The sequence below is a fragment of the Chinchilla lanigera genome, unplaced genomic scaffold (assembly GCF_000276665.1).
Source record: "Chinchilla lanigera isolate Chin_1 unplaced genomic scaffold, ChiLan1.0 scaffold00114, whole genome shotgun sequence".
Taxonomy (NCBI): domain Eukaryota; kingdom Metazoa; phylum Chordata; class Mammalia; order Rodentia; family Chinchillidae; genus Chinchilla; species Chinchilla lanigera.
The window spans coordinates 5,114,941-5,127,658 of record NW_004955515.1 but is presented as its reverse complement, the minus strand read 5'-3'; positions in this window follow the sequence as shown (position 1 = coordinate 5,127,658).

Sequence of the window (12,718 nt, the reverse complement as noted above, 5' to 3'; positions counted from 1 at the left end):
AGCTCAGTGGCATAAGCACCTGCCTGACAAGCACACTACTGAGTTTGATCCTATGTACCAAAAAAAAAAAAAAAAAAAAAAAGGCGTGCCCCAGGTCCTGACTCAATCCTCAGTATGGCAGGGGTCGGGGGAAACTCACCACAAACCCTCAGTAATCAAGATAATATGGGTTTGCCACGTATGGCTAAGTGACTTGCGACAAGTGAAGTAACTGAATGGCAGTAAGTTCTGCTACAACAACTGGGTATCCACAGGGGGAAAATGAATCTTTCCCTCTACCTCACACAAATTTGGGATGGACCATTGACTTTATCCATTTTCTGTTATTATAACTGAGTGCTATAGACTAGGTACTTTATAAAAGATAGAGGCTTATTTCGCTCATGATTCCGGAGGCTGGGAAATCTACGAGCGGGGTGCCGGCCCTTGATGAGGACCTTCTCGGATCACAACAAGGTGGAGGGCATCAGATGGCAGGACAGGGTAAGCATCTAGCTCAGGCATCTCTCACCCTTCTTATAAAGAAATTGGTCCTGGCTGGAGGTGTAGCTCAGTGGCAGGGCACTTGTCTAGCATGCGTGGGGGTTAGGGTAAGGAAGGCCATCCTTAGGTTGAAGCTTGCCTGTCTAAAACCTGAGGATTGTTGAGGCCCTTTTACTCCATGGCCTGCAACCTTAGGTAACCTGGAGGCTTGCAAGGTCAGTGAGGGGATATGCAGCTTATGTCCCCAACACCACTTCCCTCTCAAGGCATCAGTCATGGACTCTGGGTAGAAATAATCCCACCTCAGGTCCTCAACCAGATCAGGCTCTGGCCACTCTGCACGTAGCATTCCTTGATCCTGCTAGGCAGGTGACCTGAGAAAGTTCAGGAGCGAGGCCCGGAGTTTGCTTTGTGGGCGGGAAGTAAAGAGCTTTCTGTCTTCCCGATGGTGCTGCCTATTTGCACCATGTCTAGGGTAGAGAGAGGCACAGAGAGCTGAAGAGCAGTAGGATTGTGCATGTTAGATTTTCATTACTATACCAAAATATCTAAGGCAATTAAGAAGATGTATTTGGTTCCAATTTTTGGAGGTTTCTAGGAGTAGAATTTCTGGATCTTATAATGAGTTATGTTTCTTCCTTTCAGAAACTGCCGAACCATTCTGTGAAGGGCTTGTACAGGGATATGCCCTGCTCAGTGTTTTGTGAGGACTGCAGTTGTCTGCATCTCTGCCAGCATATGGTGCCAGCCTTTAGTTTTAGCCACTATTAAGCAGTGTCTGTGTAGTGAAATTGCACTGTGGTTTTATTTTGCTTTTCCTAACAATTAATTATATTCCAAATGCTTTTATGTGCTTATTAGCTATAGCTTTTGAGAGAGAGAGAGAGACAGAAAGAGGGAGAGAGGGAGAGGGAGGGAGGGAGGGAGGAGAGAGGAGAGAGAGAACACTTTCAGGCATAAAGGTAGGCAAGTGGCAATGAAGGCAGGCGAGTGCCAAGCTGGCAGTTGTGCTGAATGAGGTCTGAGGTTACATTTATATGATTAGCTGGGCCTCTCAAGGAATATCTATCCCTTCTTCTGAGGCCATTGTTCTTTTACAAGGAAAATGGGCTGTTCTGACATACTTCTAAGTGGATGTTTTCCTTTTTAGCTTCTTTTGAGACTTTGAGTTTTTTATAACCTCTCACCCACGGTCTGGACTTTGTACAGGCCTGGGCCTTATCTGTGAGCTCAAAGGAGGTGATACTCTCTCAGGTAAAGTTTGAAATCACAAGTCTGTGTGAATTTTATCTATAGCTAATGCCTAACCTTCTGCCTAACAGGTTGTTTGTGAGAGACTGAATATATAAATGAGCAAAGGCCCAACCATCTATAAAAGTAGACCTTTGACCCACTGCCTGCCCAGGAAGCCAACTCTCTTATCTGTAGTACCCAGCGTAGGAAGGTAGCCCGCTACCAGGCACACTTGTAGGAAACTGGGTGCTATCTCTAGTGACAATACAGGAGGCTAAATATTAACTTTTGTAACAGTTGGCCCCAAATGGCCAGGACTTTATCAGTAATTGATCATTATTGTCCTTGCTTCCAACCACGAAAGTGAAATGGACTCCCCTAACCAGTCCCATAGAACATCTTTGTTCTAGTCAGCTACCTCCAGCTTCCCCAGGGCAACAGCCTCATCCAGTGCACACTTAAGCCCTCCCTGTCTCACAAGGAGGTATTCCTATTCTTCTATATGCCTTTGAGTCTCTGCCAAATACAAGTGACAGTGGCCTACACCTTGACAGAGCACGACTGAAGCAAACAACCTTTGCTATTCTCATTTGGGTGGTATATTAGTCCACTTTTTGTCATAGGGACAAAATGCCCAATACCTAAACTTTAAAGAAGGAAAGGGTCATTTTGGCTTTAGTAGATGGTTTTAGTGGATTCATTCCATGGTCAGCTGGTTTAAAGGCAAAAGTGGCATGGTTGAAGGCATGGCAGAGGAAGCTTCTCCATCCACGGTAGAATATACTCCTCCAGGTCATACCCCCACTGACTCATTCTAACCAGGCCCCACTTCCTAAGAGTATATTCAGCCATAAACCTTCCAGTGGATTAATCCATTCCTAAGTATAGCAGCCCTAGGTCTAACCATCATCCAAAAGCCCCCATCTCTTAACAGACAAGATTCTGTGGGACATGTAGAAACACACCACAATGGGTGGTCTTCATTTACCTCAGCGTTTATCTTCTTATTATTGAGTTACGAAAATAAATCACTTATCAGATATACAATGGGTTTTTGAATCACAACATTTTATATCCTTTTTTTTTTTTTCCTCTTTTGGTTTTTTTCCGGTACCAGGAATCGAACTCACGACCTTGTGCTTGCCAGGCAGGCGCTGTGCCACTGAGCTAAATCCCCAGCCCCAACATTTTATATCTTAATGAAGTCAATTTAACAGTTTTCCTTTAAACCCTGCATGGTGTCACACACCTGTAATCCCAGCACTCGGGAGGTGGAGATAGGAGGATTGGTGTGAGTTCAAGGCTAGCTTGGGCTACAAAGTGAGCTCAAGGCCAGCCTGAACTGAGTAGTGAGACCCTGTCTCAAAAAGACAAACAAACAAACAGCTTTCCTTTATAGATCTTTTTAATCTCTTATCTAAAAATAATCTACCTAACCCTAACTGTGAAGATTTTTTTCCTAGGTTTCCTCTGGAATTTTAATAGTTTTAGACATTTAATTCCATTGTGGCATAAGAACACATCAAGTACAATTTGTATTTTTTATGTTTTTTTGTTTTTTATGTTGTTTTAAATTTGTGAAGATTCTGATCTCAGAATATGATCTGTCATGATGAATGTTGTATAGATATTAATTAGATCTGGTTTATGGATGGAGCTGTTCAACTACTGTATATTGATTAATTTTGCATATTAACTTGGCTGAATCATAGTACCCAGATAATGTGGTCGAACACCATTTTGAGTGTTTCTACAAGGGTTTGTTGGGTGAGATTAATATTGGGCACTTCTGAATAAAGTGTATTATCTACCATAAAGTGAGAGGGCCTCATCCAATCAGTTGAAGGAATGGGTAGAATGAAAATACCTCCCCAGAGCAAGAGTAAATGCCACACCAAACATCTTTGCACTTGTCAAGAGGAAAAATTGTACAATGAAAAATTATTCTTTTAAAAGCTTTGTTCTCTTTGAAGTTGCCTAGCTCTGTAACTGCTTCATGGCTCTGTAATTGCTTTTTTGACCCCTGTAACCACAAGAGCATAACCGAACATACAGGGTGCCTAACTGTAACTTATGATCATTAACCTAGCCCTGTAACCAATAATCTCACCCTGCGAGCTAATCAGAGGAGCTGCCAGGCTGTCCTGTCCCACCTTTGTAACTTACGCCTCATATAACAATGCTGGCTCATGGACACTCGCCTCCAGCTTTTGTTGGAAGTGATTCCAGCCAAGACCACCCGTGTAAAATAAAGCTGTTCGCTGCCTCCTGACTTCCTTAGGTGTCCTGCCTTTCCCAGTCTCGGTTTTGCTGCAACCCTTGAATTGTAGCTACTGCATCATCCATAGGTCTGCAGCATGCTGACCCATTGTGCAGGTTTTGGACTTGACAGTGTCCATAATCATATGAGCCAATTCCTTAAATCCCACATTGTTATTTCAGACATTGTTTGGCCTACTGGATTTATGAATTACTTTAAATTACAAATAGAGGGTTAAAGACTCCAACCATAAGAGTTGATTCATCTATTTTTCGCTGTAATGCTATCAGTTTTGCCTATGTATTTTGATATTTTGTTATTAGATGCACATATATTAGGTGTTGGTGTACTCCTGTAATCCCAGCACTCAGGAGGTTGAGGCAGGAGGATGATTGTGAGTTTGAGACCCGCCTGGGCTACAAAGTGAGCTCAAGGCCAGCCTGAACTGCATAGTGAGACCCTGTCTCAAAAGACAAAAAAATAAATAAAGAGGATTACTTGTATACAACATACCATTGGATCTTTTTAATTTTTTTTAATATACCCTGGCAGTCTTTTTTTTTTTTTAGTTGCTGTATTTAGACCATTTACATTTAAAGCAATTATTGATATAGATACATGAATATCTGTATTTTTTGGTAATTGGCATTGTTGTCTGTGTCTTTTATTCTTTCTTAATATATCAATTATACTTCTTTCAAAAATATCTTAGCACCAGTAGACCCACGTTAAAGACCTGTATCACTTTCTTTCTATCTGCACTGGTGACAAATTTTCTAATTTGTTGTTTATCTGAGAATATTATAGATAGCTAAGTTAGGTAGAAATATTATAGGCAGTCAGACAGGGCAAGGTCCTCAAAGGAGCCTGGAGGTGCTTTCACTGAAGACCAGACCTCAAGATAAAAATGGAATGACTACACCTACATCCCTCCCTGAGGGATAAACAATAATGGCCTGTATTCTAAATAAGCATCAGTCTCTTGGGTAGATGACCAAGACCTCCTGACCCATCCCTTCCAAAAAGGGCTATGTGACTTGCTTCCCCACTGGATCAATATTACCTAAGTGACTATACCTGTTATCTTATTGGTTGATCATAGTTTTGTCCCACATTGTACCCACCTCATGATTTTTCTCTAGAAAACCTCTCTAAAGCAGAGTCTGTGGCAACCCACTTTCCGATTCCCCTCCTGTCTCTTTCAGGAGCTGTCTCTGCCTCAATAGAATTTCCTACTCTTAATCCGGTGTTCCTTACAATTCATTTTTCAATTACAAGTTATAGTCACTTAATGTTGATCAAATGGGGAAGCAAGTCACATAGCAAGCACACATGGAAGGACATGTGTGCTTTTTTGGAAGGGATGGGTGAAGAGGTTGTGGTCACCCACCCAAGTGATGCCTATTTAGAATATGGATCATCACTGTTTACCCCTGGGGGAGGTATGTAGGTGTAGTCATTGCATCTTTGTCTTGAGACCTGGCCTTCAACAAATGCGCCTCCAGGCATGGTGGTAATATGTTATCATTTGCACTGGCTCCTTCGAGGGCTTACCCCTGTCTGACTGCCTATAATATTTCTACCTAACTTAGCTGTTTATAATAATGTATCTGTGTCTGCAGAGTTCAGTATTCAGCTAAAGGTTAGTCATATTGTGCTCAGAGCCAAAGAGGCTTGTATTTTCTTCTGCCAGATGTGGGTGACAGGGGTGGGGAGTACAGTCTAACATAAGGTGACTTCCAGGTCTACCTCAGCTTTCCATCCTGTTGGGACTTTTTTTTTAGCTCCTCTGCATCTGCACATATGCATTTATTTCTGGGGTGTGGGGTAGCTCGAATCTTTTGCAGTCTTTGTCACATATGTGTTAGGAATCTGATCAAAGTGTGATATGTGATGAACTTACCAAGTTCCACGTTGGTGTTCCCCCTTCTGCAACTTGACACTAGTTCCTTAGCCATTCTGCTAATTTGCTGTGTGCTCGATACAGGCCCAAACTGCAGGCCAATTAAGTTGTTGGCACACTCTGTTCACTAACCACTGTAATCTAGTTTAACTGTACTTCAAATATGATTCTTCGGCCAGTAAGTAAAGAGGTAATATGGGATGGGTTCCATGGAAGCTCAAAACCTAACAGGGTAAATCCTATTAGATTTTAAAGTTTGTAAATAATCTGTGATGCTCTATACTGCAGGCCCACTTAAGTGGCAGCTCATCCCAACCTCCTATGCTCTGGGTGGGAGCATCATGCCCTCAGCCGCAGGTGGCAACTGCGCCCTGGAGCCCTCAATAGCACTGTTCCCAGGCGTCCTAAGGAGTGGCTACCTGGCCCACAGAAATGGAGAGGTGGCCTTGCCTTCTGGCATTGAGGAGGCAATCTCACCTCTGCACCCTGAGACTTTCCCAGGAGTTGTAGCCTTACTGATCTCAGAATCCTTGCAAGTACCTCCCTGAGTGCAGGCGACAGGCCTATGCCACCACATCTGGCCTTGTCCTACGGCATAAAATCACAACTTCCAGTACAGTGTTGAAAAAAGTGGTGAGATGGAACGTCCTTGGTTTGTCCCTGATCAAAAAAAGAAAACTCAAATTTCTCACTGTTAGGTTTTGTGCGAGTAAGAGACAAAACAGTAAAATGAGCCTTTATTGCCGTGCATGGGAAGGCAGCTGAGAAATGCAAGGACCTTCTAAAGGGGGTAGCTGGGAAAAAAGAATGCATTAGGCTAGGTTGGGAGTGGAGTTTATGGGGTGGTCTGGGTGACATGGCAGACGGTGATTGGGCAAAAGTGGTGTGCACTTGGGGCACAAAAGGAGACAGAAAGTTGTAATCAAACTTGGGGGAGGAGAAAGGCAAAAGTTGGTCTGGGAGAAGCACATGGTCATCTCTGGGCAACACCATGTGGGATCGCCACCATGATGACTTGGTAGAAATTTATATGGGTGGAAAACCCATCACTTACCACTAATTATGTCAGCTGTTTTTCATAGGTGTTATGAGATGACATGATTTTTTGTTGTTACTTCTTTTAAAATCAGTAATAGTTGGATTTTGTCAAATCCTTTTTTTTTTTTTTTTTTTGGTCTTTTTGAGACAGGGTCTCGCTATGCAGTTCAGGCTGGCCTTGAACTCACTTTGTACCCTAGGCTGGTCTCAAACTCACAACGATTCTCCTGCCTCAGCCTCCTAAGTGCTGGGATTACAGGCATGTGCCACTATGCCTGGCCCTTCGAATGTTTTTTTTTGTACCAGAAATCGAACTCAGGACCTTGTACTTGCCGGGCAGGCGCTTGTGCCACTGAGGCCCTCTGGCATCTACTGAATTTCTTAATCAGATTTTCCTTCTCTAGCCTGTTTCTGTGATGGTATTAACTTCCTTATCTTTTCTTTCTTTCTCTTTTTGAGACAGGGTTTCACTATGCAGCTCAGGCTGGCCTTGAACTCACTTTGTAGCCCAGGCGGGCCTTGAACTCACAGTGATCCTCCTGCCTCAGCCTCCCGAGTGATGGGATTACAGGCGTGTGCCACCACACCTGGCCTTAATTGACTTCCTAATTCTGAGTCAACCACGTATACCTGGATAAGTGCCTGTTGGTCACAGTGTATAATGCTCTTTTTTATATATATTTTTATTCAATTTGCTAATATTTTGTTGAGGTGTTTTGGATGCTTATTAATGAGAAATACTGGTTTGCTGTATTGTTTCCTTGTAATATCTTTTATTGTGGTAGTAGGATAATGTTGACTTCATAGAATGAGGAAGTTTTCCTTCTGCTTCTCCTTCTAGATGAGACTTTAAAGAACCAGTTGACAAATCTGGGCCTAGTTCTTTATGCACTGAAGGTTATTAACAATTAATTTCATTAAATGATATAGGCATAATCAAATTACTTATTTCTTCTTGTGGGGGTCTTCGTAGATTTTGTCTTTCAAGAAATGGGTCCATAACTCTAAGTTATCACATCTGTGGACATACATTGTTCAAAACACTCGATTATCCTTTTGATGTCTATGTGCTCTGCAGTGATGTTTTATCTTTCTAGTACAAGTACTTCCTATTTTTTTCTTAATTAGCTTGGCTAAATGTTTGCTGCCCCAGCTATTTTTGTGACATTAGGAATCAAACCCAGAGGTACTCAAACACTGAGCTATTCCACTAGTCCTTCCTTCCTTCTTTCTTTTACTAGGGATTAAATCCAGAGTCTTGCTGGGCACGGTGGCCCTTGGTTGTAACCCCAGCACCGGGAGGCTGAGGCAGGAGGATCATTGCAAGTTCAAGACCAGCCTAGGCTACAAAGTGAGCTCAAAGCTAGCCGGAACTGCATAGCAAGAACTTGTCTCTAAATAAATAAATAAATAAATAAATAAATAAATAAAATCGAGTCTTCCCGCTGAGCTACACACCCAGCTCTTTTTAGTATTTGTTTTGAGGCAGGGTCTCACTAATTTGTTCAGGCTGGCCTTGAACTTGGAATCCTCCTGCCTCAGCCCCACAAATAGCCGGGTGTAGTGTTGCACGCCTGTAATCCCAGCACTCAGGAGGCTGAGGCAGGAGGATCGTTGTGAGTTTGAGACCAGCCTTGGCTACAAAGTGAGCTCAAGGCCAGCCTCAACTGCATAGTGAGACCCTGTCTCAAAAAGACCGAAAACTCCTTGTATTGTGGAAAATCCAAGAGTCTTGCTGGGCACGGTTGGACTGTCCATTCAGTCCAATCATCCTAGTGGCTAATGTTATCTAAACTTTGAAAGGAAACACATCCTGTTCACCTCAGGATATCAGGATTTCATAAAGCTTGCTTTTTCCTTTCTCTCTTTTTTTCTTTCTTTCTTTTAAAACAGGGTCTTGCTATGTAGTTAAGGCTGGCCTTGAACTCTGCAATCCTCCTGCTTCAGCCTCCTGAGTGCTGGGATTACAGGCATGTGCCACCACGCCTGGTTTTAGAAAGCTTGTTTACAGCGATTTGTCAGTTTTATGGGTGGTGGTACATAGTATTGCTCTTCCAAGGGAGATGCCCCAGACAGAACTGTTTGAAGGGTCTCTTGAGTGAGAAAGCACAGGACTATGTTCCTGAGGGAGGGGTTGCCCAAAGAGTTACTTATCTGGAGCTGGGAAGATTTTGTGCAAGAGGAAAGTTTATCTCTGAGTTCTGCTTTATTCCCCCTTTTGATGCTCTCTAGAAACGAACCTTTATTTATTTATATATTTATTGATTGATTGTCTTCTTGAGACAGAGTCTTGCTATGTAGTTCCGGCTGGCCTTGAGCTCACTTTGTAGCACAGGCTGGTTTTGAACTTGCAATGATCCTCCTGTCTCAGCCTCCCGAGTGCTGGGATTACAGGTTCGTGCCACCACACCCAGCTCAAAATGGGATTTGGACTAAACTTTATGTTCTAACTGGTTTTGCCCAGAGGCAACAGACCCACAGCACTCCAGGATTTGTTTTAAATAGTTTTGTTTTGATTTTTCTGGTACATGTAGTCCAACTTAGTACAATGGCACATAAAAACCCAGATTTGCAAGTTTTGGAAGTCAAAAGTGAATCATCAGATTACTCACTCATGGGTGATAAAGTTGATCCATTATGGTAAAATACATACTTTCATAATACAAGAGTGGTGTGGGTGGATGATGATATGATGATGATGATTTTGACATCGGCCATGTGAACCAAAGTTCCTGTGACAGTGAAATGGATTAAGAATCAACTGATATAGACACAGGGAATCAGACCTCCTTGATTCAGATGAAGAAAACAGCAATGTGAGTACATATTTGATAATCAAAATGTTGCAAAATGGCCATGAGACCAAATGGAACGATCCAGTGTTAGAACTAGGTCCAAAAATAAAGTGAAGGTCTTGGCAGGGGTGAAACGTATTGGACAGAATGCCAGCACTGCCATTCTATGCTGGAAATTGTAACAGACAAAATGCTAAAGATGCTGTGAAATATGCAAAGATTGAAATGAAAGTAAAATGTTCTGTATACACTAACAGCCATATCTAAAAATGCATTTGTTAGTGAAGACTTATTGTTCTTTCAATTTAGACATATATCCAAGAGCTCAGCCACCAGGTCCTTATTCATATAGTAATAAACTGAATGATGTTGTCAACAGCCTTGTTGCTCCTATCTTCCAAACTAATTGGAGTGTGAGATTCCCATTGGAATGCGAGTTTCCAGTTGATGTTACATTTGCTTACAGAGCATGAGTTGACCAGCACAGGAACTAGACACAGGAACAAAGCAGAAATTCCAAACGAAATGTTGCAATTTCAAAATAAAGAACTGTATAGTACAATCTTTCAATTTCAGAGAGCTATAACATTGGCCTCATATATAGCAAATAAAAGCAAACTGGTACTGCCGATGTCAACATTTCACTATGATGGACATATTGATAGGGAAACTTGGAGAAGACAGAAGCCTGATATGGAAACTTTTAACACGAAAACTGAACATGGAGTAGACATTGGTGAGTGATACAGCAACTATGCTGGCATTTGAAACACAAAGCATTGGCCAATGGTTGTGTTTTACTCAATCTTAAACATGTGTGGCATAGTTGGGTAGTTTACAAAGAAAATAACAAGTGCAAAATATCATGGAGACATTTTCTTAGAGGACTGGAACTAAACCTCTTAAGAGATCATTTACAGTAGAGGAAAAACAAAACGTTTCTGCCCAGGAAAATATGCAAAAAATGATGATAGTGAAGTGATGATCGTGTAGATCTGTAATCCCAGCTATTGCAGGGGGGGGGCTTGATTGTTTATTTTTGTATTTTTGGTCTTTTTGAGACAGGGTCTTGCTATGCGGTTCAGGCCAGCCTTGAGCTCACTTTGTGGCCCAGGCTGGTCTCGAACTCATCAAAATTCATATAGGAATTTATTTGTGATGTTATCTTTTAGGTTTTATAAGGAAGTACACAGCTGATGTGAAATTGTTGACATAAATACTCATTGTTTAATAGAATAAATTAATAAAATTATAATAAATAATAGAAATATTTAAAGAATAAAGATGGGTCTGATAGAACCATGTTTATGTGCCTTGATGACAAAATTACTCTTATGAGGGTTTTTTTTGGTACCAGGAATTAAACGCAGGACCTTTACTCTTATGTTCCAAGGGCTATGGTCGGTAGCCAGCATCTCTCTAACTATTGTAGGGGAGTTTCTGAACCCTTGGGTGTTTCTGAACCCTAGTCCAGGTTAGCTGTTTCTTTATGCCTATAACGGGATCCTCTCATTGAAATGTAAAGATGGGCTGACTGACTGATACAAGGGGTAGACAGAAAAGGGCATCCTTTAAATCTAAGCAGGTAAACCAGCCAACACTTGCTGGAATGAGTCCCATCAGTGTGTACAGATCTGTAACTGTTGGGCAAGCAGCCTCAGCAGCCTGACTCACAGCACACAGAGCCTGCACTGGTCTGTATTTATTGGTCCCAGGCTTATGTAAGAGTAGAAGCAGGGTGTTCCAGAAGGACTGGCATCTAGCAAAGATTCCACAATCTAAGAGATGTTTAAAATATCCTTGAATGCCTTTTATAGCTTCCCAGGGAAGAGGGTATTGGCAAACTCTATTGGAGTTGCCCCTGGCTTTAATTCTATTATGAATTAATAGTGCTTGATTTACAGCCAGCCCTGGGGGGTTATCTACAGCCCATACCCCAGGAATCTTTTGCAGCAGTCCAAGCAGCTCACTTACTTCTGGCCTTTGTGGCTTGTCTGAAGACAATCTTCATTCTTCTGCTTGTGGGGAAGTAAGGGTTAACATCATAGCTTCTGGTCAAGCCAGGTTTAGAGTTACATTTCCTCGTAGTTCAAAGGTAGTCTGGGCTTGCAGCTTTCAGAGCAAGTCTCTCCCTAATAAGGGAACTAGACAGTTTGGGAGATACAGGAAGTCATGTTGGGGCTGCTTGTACCCCTGTAACACATCTTTTAGGCTGCAAAATGGCCTCTTTTCTGGACTCCACTGGCTCACATAACAGTCACATTTTTCTTGGACAATGGCCCAATGGGTTGTGTCACCACCAAGTGTTCAACTTTGTTGTCCACCATAAAAGCCCATCAATTGGCTCTCTACTTTCATTGTGACTACAGGCTCCTGGGGGCCTAAGGAGATGGAGCTTGGTCTCTTCTAATCCTTATAACTTTCAGTTCCTGCCAACCTGATTAGACCTGTTCCCTGTTTTCCCTGTAAGAAGCCTCTGGTAGTGGGGTCTCTCATCTTACAGTCTCCATCATCCTATTTATCCTTTTCTGGGCATTCATCCACCCAATGTCCTTTTTGCACCACATACATTGATTCCAAGTGTCTTGGTTACTTTTTTCTTGCTGCTGGGACAAAATACCTGATGCCCAAAATTAAGAAAGGAAAGGTTTATTTCGCTTACAGTTCGTGGAAGTTTCAGCCCGTACTTGGCAGATTACAAGGCAGAGTGGCACATGGCAACAGCTCAGGCGGCAGAACACAGCTAAGCAACAACCACACACCAGGGCGGAATGGGGGAGGAATGTCCTCAAGCACTCTTTTCCTCTCCCTTACATATGCAAACTATCCACCCCAGGGCGGGTGTAGCTCTCACACCCACAATCATTCAATTCTAATAGCCTGCCCCTCAAGCCTGGCCGCTTGAGGCTTTGGGGGGACACACAGATTCAAACCATAACATTAAGCTAGCTTGGACCTCTTCACTTGGACCTTTTTACCATTTTCCTCCCCACCCTCATCCCTTGG